The sequence below is a fragment of the Ambystoma mexicanum genome, chromosome 3q, assembly GCF_040938575.1.
Source record: "Ambystoma mexicanum isolate Mex_15411 chromosome 3q, UKY_AmexF1_1, whole genome shotgun sequence".
Taxonomy (NCBI): domain Eukaryota; kingdom Metazoa; phylum Chordata; class Amphibia; order Caudata; family Ambystomatidae; genus Ambystoma; species Ambystoma mexicanum.
Window position 1 is genome coordinate 91841923 of NC_090926.1, and position 21050 is coordinate 91862972.

Here is a 21050-nt window from a genome sequence, read left to right on the forward strand (position 1 = left end):
AATTTTAGAGTACTGGTTATAGTTTTCAAATGCCGGCTAAAAGTAATGCCTGAATATTACAACAGCACATCATTTCTAAGAGTAATGTAAGATCTTTGAGATCCGACCTCACTAATCAAATCATACAGCTAAGATGTAAAACAATGAAGGCAGAAAAGGGAGCATTTATGGTGAAGGGTCCCGCGATGTGGAATAATCTTGCTATCAGCTTGAGGAGTCACTATTCCCTTGCATCTTTCAAGAAGGAACTGAAGACTTTCTTATTTGTTTGATCTACTGTACTCACGGATTTTTCCAATAGACTGCATCATACTACAGGGAATAGTGGAATAATTTACCAAGGATGCTTTGATCCTCACCTCTAAACCTGTCCTCATTTGTGTTGTATGTCTTTTCGTTGTCTGCGCCTTTATGCCCTAGGGTCAATAGCGCACATAACAAATGTAATGTAATGTAATGGTTGAATGCTGTAGTTTTGGGTGTTAGATATATGCTGATTACAAACAAATCATGGCAGATCTCCACAGGGACTATGGGATGTCTCTAGAGTGGAGGCATGCTTTGGGTCAGTTCTGCATCAATGTAAGATAACTGCTTGTGTCTTAATGGAGATAAGACCAAAGTTGTGTTAGCTGGCTGTTCTCCTGGCTTACCTTTTGCATTTCAATGGCCAGTATCTCTCAGCCCTTCACTGAAAACAGTTGACTCTTATGAATCTTAGTGTCCTATTTGACAGCTCCCTGTCTTTTTCTCTCCAGGTGGAAACAGTGGTGAAAGATGCACACTTTCATCTATACAACCTAAGGAAATGTAATTACCTACTACATGAGAAGAATTGTAAAACCCATAGTGCAGGCAGTAGTTCTCTCTTGAATCCAATATTGTATATCACTCTATTTGGGAACTGCTATGAAGCCCATATGTAAGCTCCAAGCAGAAAAAAAAGATCCAGTTCATTATTAACTTAACAGTGGGAGTGGGCTAAACTGACAATGTGCCTCATTACGAGGCTGGCGGAATGAGTTTAACGGCGCTGGTAATGGTGCCGGTACCATTAAACCCATTCTGCCCTATGACGAGGTTCCCTCGTTGGACCGGCTCTGGATGTCTGGTTATACCAGACGTCCATAGTGGGTCCCGCGAGGGGACCAGGGAGCTAACTACGGGCCCGTTATTAACGGGCCCGTTGTTAGCTCCCTCCCCATTCCCATAGAGCCCTATGGGGGCTCGAATGGGAATGGGGAAGGTCTGTGTCTGGATTCCCTGAAAGGGGAAATACTGGGCCCTCCAAGGTCAGAATGGCCCGGTATTTCCCCATTCAGGGAACCCGGACCCGAGTTTGGAGGCAGCCATTATTAAGGGCATGGCTACCTCCAAACGCGAAATGAGGACCAATGTATTTCTTTGGGATTCAGGAAGAACGTACTCGTCCTTACCACTTAAGGGATTAAGGAAGCATGATCATGTCTCTCAAGCATAATGCTTGTTGGGCTGTTTTGTGATAGAGAACTAAATTCATGTTTGATCCATGCTTCCAATCAGGAAAATACTCAGTCACCTTGCCCCTATGTGTCAACTCCTATTGAAATTTCTGTTCAAAAGTGGAAATGTAGGTCTACCTCTCTGAATTGTCTTCCTCTGGGGGCATTTTCGAGCTCATGTTTAAGTTGCAAGTCTTTGGGAGTGCTTGGCTGTCAATTGTGGAATGTGTTGCCTTTATCTATTAAAGCAAGCCCTTCTATGGAGAAGCAGCATATTTATTTATTACGAATACCTTGAAATTGGTGTATTATTTTTTTTTCTATATATTAATCAATGATTAGATGTAGTTTTACTTTTTTGTTTTTATATTTGTTTTGCAGCTTAAATATGTTAGTTTTTTGTGTATTATTTGTTTGTCTATTATATGTACAGCACATTAAAACTGGTTCGCTGGTTAATGCGTTGCATAATACATGTTTTTTCTACTACTACTACTGCTATTCCTACTACTAGTAGTGCTACTACTACTACTACCACTACTTATACTACTTCTAATACATCCTAGTCTACATTTACCAGTGGGTTGGCATATGATGCCACTGGAGTCAGAGTCACGGCAGTGTACAATATCTCAATGGGACAGAGAACCGTAATGCCCATGTGAACTTCCTTAGCTGCAATGTATAACATTAGTGGCTTCTTTGCCACTTTGTTTGTCACCCTCACAGCCACAAACACATTTCCAATCTTTTCAAAAATATGAGCCAACAGCAACCTTGTAAAGGAGGAGACTCTGTGACATTAGAAATCTCCATAGGGGAAACTAGAATGTTGGAGCATGGTTTGACAGTGGGAGCCTACCGGTGGGGCAATATTGTCTGCAATTCTCTAACTCATATACTAGCTGATATCCAGCAGGATCTCAGTCCAGAAAATAGGTTGAACATGTCCGGTAATAACCATACTACAAGGTACAAGGCTGCTGCCTGCTTGGTGGGGCAGAGTGTGTGTCTTACTACTCACCAGGTGCTGGCTATTGAACAGTGCAGTTCTGCAATGCAGTATCACCACCACTGGCTGCCAGTCGTTATGTCTTTTTGCCTGTAAGGAGGTTGTGTGCTAATAATTTCAACATATACTAATAGTGCAGCACATGCTGTGTACTCGGTATTGTAACAGATGGGTAAATAAAATGAATCACAAAAAATGATTACTAACAAGGGGGTGGTTGTAACAGTAGTAACTGAAATGAGGGTGGTTTTGAACCCAACAGCTGATGTAGTGGTTAGATGCGTGGGCTTCAGGTCTTAACAGTAGCATTGCGGCAAGTGCACGAACAAATGCACCGGCTGTAGCTCGCCAGTTTCAGCTAGCCAGCGAAGAGTGAAAACTGCATTTGCAGGCAAGATTCTGTGAGGCTGCGTAAAAGGGGCATTGAAGATCAGAGTTTGTGAGATGCTCATCGATCTGAGCAGAAAAGAGGAAGGAAGGAATATGTTACATTATGTGCCGAATGCTGTTCAAAGGTTGCTTAGGGCTGAGCTGGAAAATTACACAGATGAGTGCAGGAAGAGTTGGAAGATTCTCAAAGGTTCTGCACATTTTTAAGTTGGGAATAAAACAATAAAGGGGCTGGAGTTTGAAGCAGGTGACATCGCCAGATAAGTGGATAAAAATGCTCAGAATTTATATGTGAGATACCATACTGGGCTGGATTTGGGACACGTGTTTGTAATATGGAGTCAGCTGGAAGGTGGGGCTTTCCCTGGGTTTTTGCTGCATAGCTTGTGCCCTGCTTTGGGAGGTGATGGAGCCCATGGCTGGGCTTTGGCTGGCTGAGACTTTAAAACTGGGCTAAGATTTAACACGCTCTGACTTCAGGGAAGGCCTGGGGCTGTTGGTTTCCAGATTTTGAAGAAGATCTGGGGTTTACAAGAAAGTGTTTGCAAGTTTCTGTTTCCATTGAGTGAGAAAGCCGGGCTGTCTCATTTAATAGCTGTGCTGCCCGAGCACAAGGCATCGGGCCAAATCTCTCTGGGGACTTTGAGGAAAGACAATTTCTGTGTGCAGCAGGTAGGGCATTAGAGATCAGTGCAAGCTGGGATCTTGAGTTGGAAGGTGGGGGCAGCTGCTGAGTGGAGATCAAACTGCAGAAAGGCCAGAAGGGCTGGGGTCAAAAGAGTCTCAAGTGAAGTAAAGTGAATATTATTAGGGACCGCAGTAAATGGAATCTCTTGCAGGAGTAATGTGGCCAGGTCAAACTGGCCCAAAAGGCATAACTCCCTCTATTCCTACCCAGGGATGAAGGTAGTTGTCTGGATCAAAATTGGTTATGGGATTGTTCTGCTATGCAGGAGGAGAGCCCATAACCTCTAATATCCTACTAACCTGACCTTAGCTAAAGAGAAGGGGTAAATGGGAATTGAAGCTGTATATCAAATGCATTTGCTTTCATTACCAACTAGAGTGCTTACCAGAGTGTTTTCTAATTTCATCCCCAATCTATTGTTAGTAAACTGGGTTGGGGCCAATTTTGGCCCTAATTCATGGAATTAATTGCATGTAAAATTGGGATTTGCATGTCATTCTGCCCGCAAATCCATTTTTGATTAATGGGTATTTGCAGGCCTTAGGGTTTCATGCTGTGTTACACACATTGTCAATGCATGTCAGTTAGGGTTTTTTTCAGAGCCAAAAGGAAACTGTCAGTGTGGAATTGTATGTTTTGTTTTCTTTCTCTCCAACACCATATACTGATAAAAAAACATGTTTTGCTTGTTCTTACACAGCACCAATGTGAAAGTTTGAAATATAATTCATTTTGTATTATTCACTTGTGACAATGTTTGACATAGATTGTTTTCTAACCTATAACCAATGTCTATGGAAAGGTTTCTGGTATGCTAACTGAACTAAAACTCTACATATAAAGTATACAATTGTGAGCCTGTGTGGTGATTTGTTAGTGTGTGGCCTGTTCTATTTATGGTATACAGTGTGTAAGAATATGGTGTGCCTGGTGCAGTACTGAGCCTTTCTGGTGTCTAGCCAATCCTGTGGTACAATATTGGAAAAGGGAATGTGGCAGGGAATTTATCTTACAGACATCAACAGGCTGCAGGATTGTGGCATATGAATCAAGCAGAATGCAAAACAGTACTGTTCTGATGACGTCTGGGTGTGCCTTCAGTAACTTTTATTAAAGCTACATGATGATGCATATTTCATTATCACATGTGTCAATAGGCATGCTTGTGTGTAAGTGTGCATCAGCACATAAGAATACCCAAAACAATACAAATTGCATTAAATGATGAATGACAAAATATGCAGACTGATATGCAGTTTTACCTGCTCACTACACCAGTGGTTGTTTCTGTATAAATGGGATGATCTAACATGTCTTTTGTTCAGCTTGAAAGATTCATTCAAGTTACATTTCTTTATCTGGCTTCATTTATCAGTTGTCTATCATGGTATACAAACTGTGTATAGAGCAACACTTTTGGTTAACCATCCTTCTTCAAGATGCACATAAATAAAGCTAAAAAAGAAATTACACAAAATTATTGTTGACATAAAGATATGATCCTTTAATCTACTTCATGTATTATACAAAACTTCAAACAATTTCAATGTCATTCCCAATGTATTCACTTGCTCCTGGCATGTCTCTCCCCAACACAGTCTCCTCATCAATCACTGCCATCACTGGTTGCTATGCAACGATGGAGAAAATGGTTGTGTCATGTCTTTAGTCTTAAAAATATTTCTACTGGCCTGACAACATAAACCTGTAGCTCAATTAATAATTGAGTTGTAGGCAAACGGCTCTGTAGTCAAAGACATTAAAAGGCCGCAAACATGAGAAACTAAGGCAAGTTAGGACTTCTTTTTCACAATCAGGATATAGCTGACAGATCCAGTGCCCTAAGATTGAAGAAGGCGCTTTGATGTCCCAGAAGCTCTTCCTAACTTACACAGGCACTAAGAAGGTACTTTTCTCAAATAGCCTTTCCACCTTCAAAGACTTATTTTGGACTGAAGCAATGTATGGCTTGATAAGATAATACAATGGGCCTCATTACACGGTATGCGGTAACCATGGCGCTATTAGTGCCATAGTTGCCGCCGGTATTTTACCGTGTCTGCCTTGGTGGAAGGCAGAATTACCGCCCTACTCCAAGGTGAGCGGGGCGTTAATTCCCCATTCACCAAGGCACTTCCCCATTCCCATTTTTGCCCCCATAGGGCTCAATGGGAATTGGGAAGGAGCTAATTACGGTACTGCAAATTGCGGTACCGTAATTAGCACCAAGGTCCCTTTGCGGGCCCGTTCCTTAAAGGCTGGTAAAACCAGCCGTTAAGGTCGGGTCCCGCAAAGGGACCTCATAGTAAGGCGCTAAGGGTTTACTGGTACCGGGGCCCTTACCGGTACCAGTAAATCCTTACCGCATTCCGTGTAATGTGGCCCAATGAGTGCTTCCGACCTGCCTGTATGATGTTCCTCATTTAAAGAACTGTTTGTCGTAGGACAGGGTGTTTAGAAGTCAATCAGATTGCAGTGCTGCACTATCCAAGTCAATTCACATGCTCACTCTATAGGAGCCCTGTCCCATAAATCCTCTGCTGCCCTATACACTTGTCATACGCTGCATATCTTATAGGGAACATTGAAACACCACTGCAGCAAGTTACATTTCTGCACACTTCTGCAGTAATTCTTCAAAATCTCTGTCTTCATACCCTGCTTAAAGACACCATTATGTAATTCCCAGCCTTTCCTGTTGGAAATATATTGTATTGTGGCTATTTAGTCCTATTTGGTCAATTCTAACGAACCAAGCCTTAAATTCCCTCAAAACATTGTATGGTCAGGTAATAGGACCGAACTGGAAACGGTCTACCCTGGGGGCATGTAGTCTTAGAGTCACATTAGGAAAAAGACCAGAAGGTCCTTCGCCCTTCCCTGCGGCACTCTTTGAAAGCCTGACCTACCTTGCAGAAATGTGAATCACGACTCCGAAACTAACACATGTATGGCCTCACAACGTTGTATATTCTGTATTCAAAGAACAAAGGTGGATCATTCATATTTCCACTTTTTGAAAAAGCCTGGACAGAGTGAAATTACTTAAATCAATGACACTGCACAAAGGAGGTTGTGGAAAAGGGTCTGTTTTCTGACTGTTGAGCCAGTTCTGCCTTGCAGTCCACAGGACCACTGGAAGAAAGGTTTGCGTTTGGCATAGAGGGCTGTGCTGTGAACATCGACCCCTACCCGCCACCTTAGACCACACACTCACCCTCCACACCCCTCGTCGGTGCCCTAAATACCTTCGATCCACCAGCTCCATAGTGGTAAATAAGCATATTGTGATGAGAGAGGGGCCACGCTCGCTACATGCGTCATGCCACCTTAATAATGTGGCCATTATATAATGCCCGAAACTGTCGGGTGACGGATCCTACAGGCAGGGATTGTCCCATCATCATAAGGTTCTCACTAACGTTTTGTTGCATACTAGAAGGAATGCATGAACGATGGAGCATGCTATCCATTTTCCCTGCATTAGGAGGATATACTAAATTCTTTTAACAATTCCGATTTAAAACTTGATGCCGCTGGCATGGCCATTTAGTTGTCTCTTCCAGATTTCAGTGGAATATTACAGAATGAAGTATGAGTGCCTGTCTGCACTGGAAACCACCCTTCACTCTGACAAGATGTAAAGTGTACAGTGACTACAGCGGATCAAAATAGCGTTGTGGATCAGGGGTGGCAGACCAGAGACTCTAAACAGCTGCAAGGAAATGTGCAGGTTCCTGCGACTTTACACGCTGAGATTTGAATCTTGCCTAGAGTTTTACTTATTTCTAGGCCGTTGTCTCAGGTAAAACCCTGGGGGGGGTGGGGTGTGTGTCTTGAGAATGTTTCATATCTTTGTGGAGTTCCACTCCATGTGCATGAGTAAGCCTGCACCCCAAAGGCCTCTCCAAGGTCTTCCAACTCTACAGGGTTAAAGCATTGTGAACTGGAAGGAATCTGATGCCATGCATTTATGAGTGTATGGTCCGATTCCAAGCTTTGAAGACATGGTGTCCTTCCTCCAGATCATCCCTCATGGCTCATCCCTAAACACTTTACTTTGATCCCTGCACCTGGCCAGTAAACATCTGTCAGGCTCCTAACCCAATAGAAACACACATAGTCTAGACAGTGGACCCTTCAGTTCATGTCCTGAGATCAACAGCCTCTCGAAGGCTATGACATTCCCAGTGGCCTCTTTCTAATTATTTTGGTGGACAACCAAAGCTGCAGGTATCTGATTCTGGGCCTCTCCTGGAGCCCATGTATGGGTTTGCTTTGTTCTAAGTGCCTAATCTCACAATCAGAAATCAGGTGGGAAGTGATATTGCAACCCTGTCACCGAAATTAGTCAAGGCTGCGCATCCATAGTTTGGAGTGATGTTTGGGTTTCTCACGAAAGTGCTGATTGGTGATGGTAACACATTTAACCCAACTCTGAGAGTTCTGTGGAGGATTTAGGTAGATTGGCCATGACCTATGGCTCTTACATAGCAATAGCAGATGCAGTAGTGGCCTTCCCGAGATAGCAGTTCAATGATGTACCATGTTTCTCCTGACCTGGGTGAATCTTTATCAGAATACCTCGAAGACCTAGAGTTATTTTAGAGGACAAGGATTCACATGTCATTTCTTTTGTTTCCCTCAAAGGTTTCTTTTGTTTACTTTAGTTTAATTTATTTATTTATATAGCGCAACAAACTCTCGGGTATCTAGGCGCATTGCAGCATAGTAAATTCAGTTACAATAACAGAAGGAAAAAAACATTTACAATATATACAGGCAGTACTTACAAGTGCAAATCAGATATGTACATATTAGCGAGTTGATACGTGTGTCATGCCTCATGAGAGAAAAGACAGATCCTTACATTGTTTCCTGGATCTTCAGTAAGATGGTTCAGCTCTTAGGTCGACAGGCAATGAGTTGCATCATTTAGCTGATAATATAGGGAAGCTACTACCCCCTGCTTTCTATAGCTTGAACCTGGGTATTTTGAGACAATGTAAATCTTGTAGCCTTATCCTTTGCATCTGATGAGAGCAGCCAGTGTGAGGACTTTTATTTCTTTCATATACTTATAAGTGGTGGTCATGGTTTGCCATAGACCCTGCAGCAATTTATTTTTTGGAGTCCATTCCAGCCTCCACTAAGTCCATTACCCCTTTTTATGTCAGCAGTTGTTTTGTAAGGCATGTTGGGTCTGCATGGGTGTTCTAAGACCTGGAGTCATTGTCATTTTGGAGATTGTCAAGACACTGATTGTGTCTCTTTTAGTGACGGAGATGAGTCTACATATTTCAAAGCCATATATTTATGCCATTGCTGTGGTTCAACCGCCTTGTGTTGCTGCACTATTTTACCCTCAACAACAGGCAATACATTGTGCTCTTGCCTATGGTAGATGTTGTTGCATCCTTCTAGGTGGCTTGTGGTTGCCAGGCTGCTTGGTTGTTGGCAAATGACCCAGCATTAGAGCTTAGGCCATTTGATCAGTGCCCAAGCGCAGGAGAAGCCCCAAAAGCTTGTACTAATGTGGCACGTTCCAAGCATACCTTCTGTGAAAAGAGTTTCCCAGGTGCGGTGATAATTAAGGTAAGAGAACAATACACTATTGCCAACATAGCATCATTTTTACCCTGAAGTGTTTTTCCTAAGGTTTAATGCCTATTTAAACCATGTTCCCTTTTATTCTTTCTGGGAACGTCTGGGCAACAGATAGGAGGAGGGCCGCAATCCTAGAGTGTCAAGTCATTGCTCCCATCATGTGACACTTCGCTTTTGGACTTATAGTTCCAAGTGGATGGAAGTGTATGCTCACCCCTACGCAAATGGGACTCTTGCATACCCCTGCATGCGTGCTCATCAAAACTGACTACTGTTCTTCAGGAGTACATGGATGAATAGTGGCTAAACCACCTACTCATCCTAACACCACCAATAAAACAGAAGATATCCAAATCATGAAGGTGAAACAGACACAGACCAAAAGGTATACCTCCTTTGACTTGAGTGGAAGTGCAGACCGAGGGTAAGCTTTGTCTTCAGAAGGGTGTGAACTGATAGCTGTAGCCAACCAAACAACTTTAGTACAATGGCCAGAACTACAAGAATGTCCAATCAAGTCCTATACAAAATGAAGACGTTTAATTAAACAGTAAAATACAATCAAACTAAAACACTAGAAGAACCCACCCCTGTAAAAGAAACACAGGGAATGCAGAGTTTTGTGAAAGGACACTCTGGGTAGATGAGCAGGGGTGTTCAGGCACTTAATTGGCACTATGTCAATGTTTAAGATTATAGGGCCTCATTACAGTTTCCCCAGTCTGGATACAATGCTAGTAAAATTGCCTGTAATTTCCGGCACCAGCATTTTCTGCAGACCGGGGAAACACAAGTTTGCTGGTGGGGACCACAGATCTACCTTCAGCCATGACCTGCAAGTAGATCAGGTACCCACTGGCGAAACAATGCTGCAATTACCGTCACCGGTACTACCAGTGGCAGTAACTCTGGCAATCTCCTCCATGGAGACCTACTGGGAAGTTACTGGCATTCCCACTGCCCATGTTATCCCCGTAATACCTGGGTATCAGGTGGCAGGAAAGCTGATTCTGTTTTGGTGGAATACTACCAGAAATACCGGCGGGACACCACCAAACTCCGAATCGGCCCAAGTCTCTGCAGAAAGCGGTAGAGAAAATGTGGGTGGTCACTATGGCCTGAAAAGTGGACTATGGGGGACAGTGCCTTTTCACAGTACCTACCTTATTTTTGCCTTTTGGGGATAAAATGCATTGTTCCAGGCTTTTCAGCTCTGAGCCAGGTGGCTTGGTGCTTTCGGCACCAGACGAATGTTGAGTCGAAGAAGGCGGTGTCTTGTCAAAAAATGTAGTGCTGTTCACCCAAGGAAGCAACTTGCAGGTTGAAGACTAGAAGTTGGCAGGTGATGTTGGTTTGCTGGCCCTAGAAAGTCTTCAGGGTATAGAATCAAAGACTGGCCTTTGGCGGTGGGAAGTCTTGGCTGGCTTGACGCAGTGCTGGGTTAATGCATCAACATTGGCTAGGAGCAGCAGTGTCACGTTGGGTGTTACGGCAAGACTCCATGGGTTGCCGATGAGGAGATGTCAGTGCTTTGGAATTGAGCGAACTAGGGGATGCAGGAGCAGCTGAGCATCTAAGTAAAGGATGACTTCAGAGGTTGTTGTGCAGAAGCATGGACTGGATAGATGCCCAAAGACTGCTGAGGGTTTTTAGATGCTGGGAGAGCCAGGGGTCACTTGCCTGGTACTGCAGACCCACTGCAGGGGTTCCAGTACAGGATAAGTCCTTTGGTAGCACTCCCACTGCATAGAGCTTGGCAGGCACCAACGGGGGATTCTTCACATCCAGTGAGCAGGAACCTGGTTCCAGTGCAGCCAGCATAGAAAGATCTTGTTACAGCAGCAGTCTGTTTTGTAGGGAAGGTAGGGAACAAACCTCTCCTCTGCTTTGGATGTGTTTCGTTTTCATCTCCTTGACAGATAACTTTGGGATAGACTGTATCCACCAGAGATGAACTGTGCTCTTCCTGTTCTTCCGCGAGTAAGGAGATGAATCAAAGAATGAGGTAGTGTCCCTCTCCCTTTAAAGACCCATTTTCACTGGTGCTGGGTCCAAAGCAAGCCAGAGGTAAGGGGGGCACGCTCTGTTGTGATAACATGTGTTCTTTCCCTTCTGACATCAGACATCAGACATCACATACCTTTCCCACAGGAAATGGAGGGGTTATGGACAATGAAGAGAGACCTAACTGAATCAAGATCGTGGGACCCTTTTCCAGGCATCTGTTTCCACTCTGGCTACTCTACCTCTACCTTGTCCCTTGGCCTGCTAACTTCAAAGTGTCTCCCATGATCAACACTCTGGTCTGAGGGTGGCTTTTTTTCAGTGCTATCTCTGTAGCCCCATTTGCAGGAGACATCTTGGGGGATATTTCTAATCCCAAGGGTGAAGGAGATACACTTCCTGCTGGAGAATCAAAAGGACTGCATTCTGGCCATTGTTCCACCTAGCAGCTGTGCAGACAGTCATCCTAGACCCCAATATACACACCAGTTCTGCCATAGTTGGTCCTACTCACAGTGCTGACAGTGCTCCAATATCACATTGTCATGGCTGTATAATTGTGTGCCCTTAACAGTTACTGTGCTCCAACCAAGCATAGCTCATATTTAAATAATAACATACCACCAATGAAGACTAAAACAACTCTCTAACTGTAGGGAATGTGTGTCCAGGAGCTATGAGGGACCATTTAACTCACTTTGCTCCACTACAGAGCTAGAGCTGCAGTTGTCAGAAGACATGAGTGCATTATAAATTTGGCATGCAGCTTTCATGAAAGAAGGGCCCGATTAGCAAGCCTCCCTTTCAGAAAAAGAATTACTGGCACCAATTTAATTGACACAAATCATAAAAGTCAGGGGTTTTACATCCTCACCAGATGAACATTGCCCACAGATTGCATTTGCTGGCCCATAGATTTTCTATGGGTCACTACTTGATTTACCTCTCTGGCTTCATATAATTTACAATGCCATATTAAAAGGTAAGACATTCCCTACAGTCCTCATTTCAGTAAGTAGATATGTACAGGAACCACCCAAATAACAGACTTCCAAATGTACTGGGGTGGGGGGTCACCTTCAATGGCCTTCATTCTCTTTGGAACTTGACCCCTATTCTGAGGTCACAGGAACTCAGTGCACACACAGGAGAGGTCAAGAGAGGCTGTATGATGTAACACCTTCCCCTTCCATATATTTCCACAAAACACACTGCAACACATCTCCCTTCCTTATATTTGCTCAAGAACCAATGCAGGTCAGCCAACCATCAGGCAATGCGCCCCTTTGTTCTGAGCACCTCTGACAAGGACGGCCACATGCTAAAATGGTAGCTTTCCAGTTGCTGTGTTCATCCATCACACCCACCCCATTTGAAGAACAACTAACAACAATTGAACTCAAATACAATATTCCCAGTTGCTTGAAAATTGACACTTCACACACGTTTGACAACCCTCCCATGAGCTGTAGGACATAGGGTTTTTTGGAAACTGACGCCAGCACAGTTGTTCGTTATGTACCCAACATGAAATTGCCAAGAGATAACAATGCAATGTAAAGTAAAATGATGTGAGCGTCGCAACTAACACAGTTGCTCATCGTCGCAGTACCACTTGGGTAGTCGCAACCATCGCAGTTGCTGGAAGGTTGCAACACAATAGGAAAGTACCATTTCAGTAACGCCATGTAACATCATGTACAAATTCATTTGTGAGCTCATGTGAAAATTCCGCAGGCTTAAATCATTAACTCATTAACTTATAAGTGCACTTTAAAGAGCCATCTGCAGCTTCGTAGAAACCTTCTGTCAAGTCTTTGTGGCGACTTTCATCCTTACCCCTGCAACGCATGTCAAGTGTTGACACTCCTTAGAAATGTTGCATCTTTCAATGTTTGTTCTTCCCAATGTGGACAACAGCATGAGCAAGGGCCATACCAAGGTTTCTCTTTGCGGCCTGAAGTACGGGCTTCAGCAATGCTGGAGGAGCAGGCCGCCCACGCCCACTGCACCCAGGTGCGGGGTGGTGCCTCTGTCTCTTGAAATAGGCTGAACAACGCAGCATGCTTTTCCCTCTCAGATTGCTTTGTGCATGCATGGTACTGCACTAGAGAGTCCTTATCACAGTTCCAACCACTGCCATTATAAAAACACAAGAAAAAAAAAGAATTCTAGCACATGTTGGGCGCCGGGATCCGAATAAACATGCACTTTATTCACGAAGTGGAAACGGTGTTTGCAACGGCAGGAATACAGAAGGACCGCTGTAAAACGTCTTAAATCACAATCAGCCCCTGACGTTGTATTTTTATTTATTATTTTAGTATTTTTTTGTAAACGTCGTTTTTTTGTTCTCTTGCTGAAGAACACACAGCGTGTGTATATATACATATTTGTTTTATTCATGTATTTGTTTTAATCAATGTCGTTACTGTGTTTGCATACCAAAGTCTGCTAGTGCACGTCCGAAAATGAAAGAGGGAAAATGCATTGTTTGGGCGGGTGAGAATGTCCTGTAACACATGGTAGGCTGCTTTGGAGGACTGCGTCACCGCTCATCTTGTCTGGTAGGGCGGGTGGGGGCAGTTCCCCATCTGTCGGCAGTGAACGTGAGAGGGCTTGCGGATCACACTTTCACCTCTGCTGGTGCACGCAAGAAGCCACAGCAGGTCTCTCGCATCTGCCCTTTAGTATGAAAGCAGCTGCCAGGAGAAGGGGCGATCATCCCCTTCGGGGTAGCCAGGGAGAGCATCAAACGCACGCCAGGACGCAGCGAGCTGTTCCTGCAGGCCGAACCAAGCTGCACGGCGTGAGCCCCGCCCTCCCCCTAATGGATGAGGGAAGGAGAGCAAGGGTCTCGGGCACTGAGCATGGCTGTCAGTGCAAACGGAGCACCCCGCAGGGAGGGAGCAATACGCATGATTGTGGGATAAAGGGAGTGATAGACAGGACACACGCAGACGCCAGGGGAAGGCGTGATAGCGGGAGGAGGCAGGCAGAAAGGACAGGGTGGTGAAAATAATTCATGGCTGTGTATTGGAAGGGAAAGAGAGGTGGAGGCAAAGGGGAGAATGGGCCACAGAGTAGAGGGATGCACCAGCAGGACCGCTTGCAATTCTACCGAGGCAGAGTGGGTCCACAGCCCAGGAGATAAGGGTCCAGACCAGTGGGTAGACAGGCTGGGGCCTCCGGGGCAAGGCTCGCCCTCTTTACCCCGGGGTCCCTCTACATTACACGCAGGGGACGCTGGGAGGGGATGAGAGGTGTGGGCTGCAGCTGCCTTTCATGGATTAATGGAATACAGTTCACAGTGCGCTCATAAGTCAGACACGTAAAAGGGTCATAAACAATATCGCAGGGAACACGAATGAACATCCAATACCATAGGCCCATGCAGCTCAGCTGGTTCATAATATAAAGTACGATGTCACCTATGGCTGTGCCTCTCTTGGGTGGAAATGAATTCCTGGTCACAATACTAAACAGACATCATGCAGGGAAGCATTTCTGCTCTGTAACTGCAGGGTGCTGGGTCTTCTTTCTACAGTGTTCACACATGACCTGCAGGCCCATGTTATAGGTTATTTCCCACGTGGATCCCTGCAACCTACAGGCAAGCACTGGGAGCCTCCGCTGCCAAAACAAATACAAATAAAGCCCATGAAAAACTGAATATTTCTAACTCCGACCCAAGAAAAAGTATTGCCTTGGAATCTGCTGAAAGGGCCTGATGCCTTGGGTGGCTGGTCGACAAATTGAATGGATGTTACTTGCATGTGTCAAACAAGGACTACATGCAGATGCTATCAGCCAGGCTATTCGGGTTTGTGTGTAATTCCAAAAGTAGTGCAGCTTCCTGGTGGTTTGCAGAGATCTTGAGTTGCACCATGTCAACTGTGAAGTAATAAACTAATCCTGGCTTTCAGGTTTACATCATGTTGCATTCTGGTACATGTTGTCCTGCACTAATAATGAACACAGGGATACAAAATAGCCTGGGGTACGAACATCAGGATGATCAGAATTTCATGAGATCTGTGTTTCAACATTTTTTTAAGAAACACAGTTGTGCATTAAGTAGTGTGGATACTGGTTTTCGTCATTAACTCCCTAAATGCCATACTCGGCAGTCAACCAGCATTTATTTCTCTACTATACCTGCTCGAATCCTGGCACGGCTGATTTCCTTTTATCTTTGTCCAGTTAGGAAACTATTACTATTTTCTCGGGTAATATTGAAAAGACTTCAAGCTTACCAGATGAGCCCGTGCCACTGGGAATGCCTTACACATGCCATGGGTTTAACATGTAGTCTAGATTTACTGACGTACATTTAAGTAAACGTAAGATGAAATCATGTGATCCAAGATTGCAAATCGCATAATTCAAAGAGTGGAGACATTAACAGCTGCCACTGGTCAAGGTGAGCAGCCATCCACGGTCCCAAAATTAGGCCCTCTGTCCGCCATCCCTAGAGTTTTTAAATTTTAAAACCCTGTTCCGGTTTTGGCAAAGGGCGGGTGACAACAATTACAATTGAAATTATTTTCACAACACTTTCAGAATTTTGAAGTTGGAGAATGGGCTCGAACCCCCACCCTTTCAGGTACAGCCACAACACTTACTAACTATGCCACAGACACTGGGTTGGAAACGCTTGTACAGCAAGCCATGCAATATCAATTAGAGCAAAAGCATGTTTTTAATTACCATGCCAAGATTCACAGACAAAACTGCGCAATTTAGATCATATATAATTTATAGAAAGGAGAAGTGCTGGAAATCGTGTTGGGTGGTGGTTGTGGGGGCATGTTGGGTGACGAGTGGTAATGGGTGGGCTGTGTTGCGGTGGTCCTTCTTTTAGGTTGTTGGCCTTCCCTTTTTTTCATTTTGGAAATCTAATCACCCTAGTCAAGGTGTCCATGAAGGAGTCACCTGGTAACCCTAAATGCTACGAAGCTTCCAGAACTTGCTGCTATGCACTGCATTTACTCCATTGACAGTGGCCTGTTCTCCTAGTAAGTGAGAACATTTGAGTGATGCACAATCCAATGGGTGCATCTGGTCAGTCAGTCAATAACTTTATTCGGCCATAGGGCCATAAAAGTACATCCTTTCACATACAGAAAACAAACTAAATTAGAGTTACACTACATCCTTCAACAATGCAATATAGCATTTGATAAAGTGCCAAGGCCCCACTTATGTCCATCAGGTCAATTTCTCAGTTGCCTGTTTACTCAAATTGATTCTGGACCCACAGATCCCTATCCCATTGCGGATAACCAAGCTTTTTCCACAGAGGTTTTCTGTTGGAACCAGATAGCACTCAATGGTGGATCCTAGTATCAGGTATGAAGTTAGCATTGTGGCGAACATAGCGACTGATTATAATCATGCTATTTGGTATGGGGGTCCAGCTCATATTGATACCCAGGAGGCCTTTGGCCACTCTCTGGTCCCTGAATCTGATTTGAAGGAGGTTGCATGCACGCTCACCATGGTAGTGCAATCTGGAAGAGTTGTGGATGGCTTCCTGCGTTACGAAAAAACCACCTCGTACAGTGCGGAGCCAGTGCATAGATTTATTTATAAGGGCTTCTCTGGGTTCTGGTTGGTTAGGGGGAAGTTTGAAGACCTTTTGCAAGAATACCATGCCCCTAATAGGTCCCCTGTTCGCGTTACTATTGGTCATGCTCTCCCTAAGCCACGATCTACATGCCCTAGAGCCAATGTCCTTGGGGGCATGTCTGTAGTTACCATCCCTGCAATCTTCATTGAATTAATACTAGCTAGGTGATTGGGTTGCAGAGGTAAAGGCTGCAGGGGCAATTGCTCTTCTTGGTTCCTTGTTTTTGCAGGGGGATCAGAGTGAATTTAGGCCGGGGGCACCTTGTTAGCGATTGCACTATTGGGACTGGTGTTTTCTCATTTTTCACGAGTAGACCAACACCCCCCTGGCTTGTGGTCATTGTGTTTTTGTGGACATCGATGTTGTGGTGGCTGAATCCTCAGGTGGTTGTTGCGCCACCACAGCGTCCACCAGGCTAAAAGGTAGACCCCTGATACTCCCCTCCTCCCCAAATCTTCTATAAACACCAAGAGCAGCCTCTTCAAGTCTGCAAGCTCAGGCAGGACAAAATTGTCTTTAGCCGAGTCCCAGACAAAAGTCTGATGGGTTCTTTGTCATGAGTATGTGAAAACCTCCCAGCAGCAATTAGTCCTTTCTGCCAGCAGTGAGGTGTCACCCTTTCCCAGGCTGAGGCTGTCAGCTCAGAATTAAATATTTAATTAACTCAAGACTGGGTTTTGACATTAAGTTACCTACATCTTTCATTAACACATATAAAATGCCACAGTTATCCGTGTATTTTGACATTAGCAATCCTTTGACTTTTCTTCAAGAATTAAACCTTTAAACCAAAACATGCTTTTAAACAGGCAATTTTGCACTTTCTTCATGAAAAAAACACCTTAAAATGAGTCATTTTAAATCCAATTTTCCTATGCAGCACACACACATTTAATTCAGCATTATTTATGTCCTTGAATGCTGGGATTTGTCTGCAGTCTGGATGTATGTATCCAGCCTTTGCTTAGAGTTCTCTCTGCGCAGCTGAAATTGTTACATGTTGCCATTTTCATCCGCATTTTTCCAGTGGAACTGAAAACAAATATTGCTGGGCTGCCTTTTTCATGAAATACATTTCTTAGCTGGTGTCAGTCAATGAGGCGCGGCTCCTCTGAGCCAACCGGATGATCTGTAACCCTTTTACTCTCAAGGATTCACTGGAAAATGAATGGATCTAGCACCAAAACAGCACTTTTAAGGTTGCAAAGCTGCATTTTAAAAGGCATTTTCGGATTTTAGCCCAATTCTGCGTCCTTGCTTCATGTTAAATGTAATAGCATCCACTGGAATGCTCCTGCAGTGAGAATTCTGTTTTCACCCCCACTCTGACTGTGTGTGGCAGGGGTGTGCAGCCTTTTGTGGTTGTGACCTGCACGCAGTTTTGCAGATTTTTGCGTGCACAGCGGTTAGCGCATCCATTTTTGGCTGTTTCTTTCCCCATTTGTAAAGTGATGCAGTGGGGCATATCGGAATGGGTCAAAATATCCCACAATCCGCAGTCCATGTGCCTTGCGGGCTGGGTCAACAGTATGCACAGTGCGTGGGCCTAGTAAATTGGAGCAGATGAAGGACTAAAATCCAACAAGGGGCTGCTTCCCGAGTGTATGTTCAGCTCATTTATATTGAACACGGTGCCAGTGGAAGAAGGCTTAGCTTCCAAGAGAACACACTGATTCACAAGTAAAACACCTTTCTTTTTTAAGTGCTTTGTTTAGGTACCTTATGTCTGTTTTTTGGATGTACAGAAATGGTGTGCATTTTTTGTATACTGTAAAAACTTTTGTCACACAGAGAAAGCCGAGAAAACAAGCTGCTGTTGAAAAGACTCACTACAATCATATGCCTTTATCAATCAGTATCTTTTGTTTTGTGTCTTGAACGTATGTAATAAAAAGTGGATTTATATTTGGGATCATCACATTGAAGTCAGCATTATGTTGTACTGTGTCTTTAATTAGTTAAATGGAACAAATACACTTTAATATTTCAAAGTTTGTCATTATTCATGGATTTGCCGCCAAACTCATAACACTCTTCCGCCGCCTGAGATCGCGGTGCCACCCGGACATTACAAGTCCTAGCGGCCCGGGATGCCAGGCGGCGGAAATTCTAAGTCCCCACAGCAATGGGGAGAGGGAAACACTGGCATGACTGCAGATGCCGGTGCCAACAGCAGGTCAGACCTGCCAGGAGCAACGGCCCCTGAAGGCACACCTGGAGTCTGGCAGTCCCGAAAGGGTGTCAGTACGCTGCTAGCAGCATCCGTATTTCCAGACCGCCAGACTTCGAATGAGACCCATTATAACCCAGTCAGTACATTAACTGCATATTTCAAGTCATCGGTTAGCCAATGGCGCTGAACTCTCAAGTGACTTCTCCCCATAACCATTCATTGGATTCCTTAATTTCGTGCCATGGTGGTTCTGGGTGGGCTTCAAGTTTCCATATAGATGTCTACCGAGTCTAATACCAGAGACCGCTTTCAGCTGCTGTTCTTCAGAACAATGCATTATTGTAGCACAGTTGTGATGTCTCTTTTGTATTGCTGGGCACTTGAAACATCACTGCTTTATTGCCATACACGTGGAAGCCACTTTCATAATGCACTTCCCTTCCCTTTCTTGTTAAAACTTAGTAATCTACAGGCCTTATGTTGAAAGCTTTCTGTTTTACAATTAATTGTGTACAGTTGCATGTGGTGCAACACACTATGATTTGAAGTGCTTGGTCTTGTGCATTATACTGCTCTGGCTCATGTAGTGCGATTGTGGTTACAGTCTGCCCATCACAAACAGAGTAGTCCATTGACAACTTCCATATGCCACTATCAAGAACTCAATGGTATTGTTTCTGTTGATATTGAAAGCATCAAATAATCCATTATACACTGGCATGAGATCAGATGAAGTGGGCAGCAACAATCTGAAAATGACCGGGGTCAACACCAGCCCCAGAAGAAGCACTTTCAGAAATTGCATAACCTCACAGAGGATGACATTTCACAGGTAAACACCAGCCAGCGCTGCCAAAGGCAGAATGCAGGGCAACATTTGCTTTGGAATTCGGGAGATTGTCATCCAGCCCTTTTTTCCCAACATTTTGAAATTTGTAATGCTGAATTCATACGGGGAAAAGGAAAACTACAAGAAACGTGACATATGGGTTGTCTGAGCAGAGTGAGAACCGTCCATGGTATCCTCGGTCCTCACTGGTTAAAATTTAGGCATATTTGTATGATTTTATTCTGTAACTGAATATTTCCAGAAATGAGGCAAACACGTGTTTTCCGCATCAGAGTATTGTCTGTGCATGCTAAGCTTGCCAAACACTCCGGCAACTGATAGTTTATGCAAATCTGCAAAAGAGCCATATTAACGCCCACTGTGTAGATTCTGAGACTAGCTGTTTTAAATAACCTGCTTTTGAGAAAATATCAAAGAAACATGCAAGGTGGTGCCAGCAAGACACAAGAGTCACAGCAAATTTTGTGGCCTGGGCCATTTTTAGTTTTGATGCATTTGGTGGTGCTATAATGATGAAAGCAATTCTACAGCTAAGAGAGAAAGAAAGTGAGTTAGGTAGAATTATAACTTGTGGCATGACAACTGCCATTGTGATACGAAAGGGCCTTGCTACAATTTGATGTACAAAGAAACAGTCCACCATAATCATCAATGAGGGCTTATGTTACATACTATGCTCAATTAGGGAGCTACGACATATTAGGATCTGGTTTTTAGTCTGTGGCGCAGTGATCTGACTTACGTTATTTTTCTAACACCTGTAGTGTAGCTGCCTCATCTCTCAGGGACGACCTTGCGCAAACCCTGTGGTTGCTGGCCCCACAGGTCATGACTAAAACCAAACTGTGATGGGTAGATTTTCCACTCAATCATCACTGTGGTGCCTGCCCCTTTAAGGGCAGACACGCGGCAGGGTGATGCAACTCTGCCATGTATGCATGTAATAAACAGGGCGTGTCACAGATCGCCAGTGCGACTGTGGAGCCCGAACAGAGAACACTGTGTTGCATGTGTTCTGTATGCTGGGGTGCTAAACGGGATATCATATTATGCCTCCTTTATTGTATATATTGGCCTAAGCCCAGTCGCTCTGCGAAGAAATCCACGTTGCAAGGTTCCGACCTTAGATCGACCTAGCCGCCATTTTGGGAGTATCCGCCATTTTGATTTCCACCTCAAAGTCACTCTGTATTCTAAAATGGTGGACAGTGTT

The 21050-nt window shown here is 44.2% G+C and overlaps 1 protein-coding gene across 2 annotated transcripts in view; it reads left to right on the forward strand.

Moving 5' to 3' along the window:
* The window catches only part of PPP1R1A (protein phosphatase 1 regulatory inhibitor subunit 1A), a 542291-nt gene that overhangs the window by 126174 nt on the left and 395067 nt on the right, over positions 1 to 21050 (forward strand). The gene's annotated exons all lie outside the window — the stretch shown is intronic.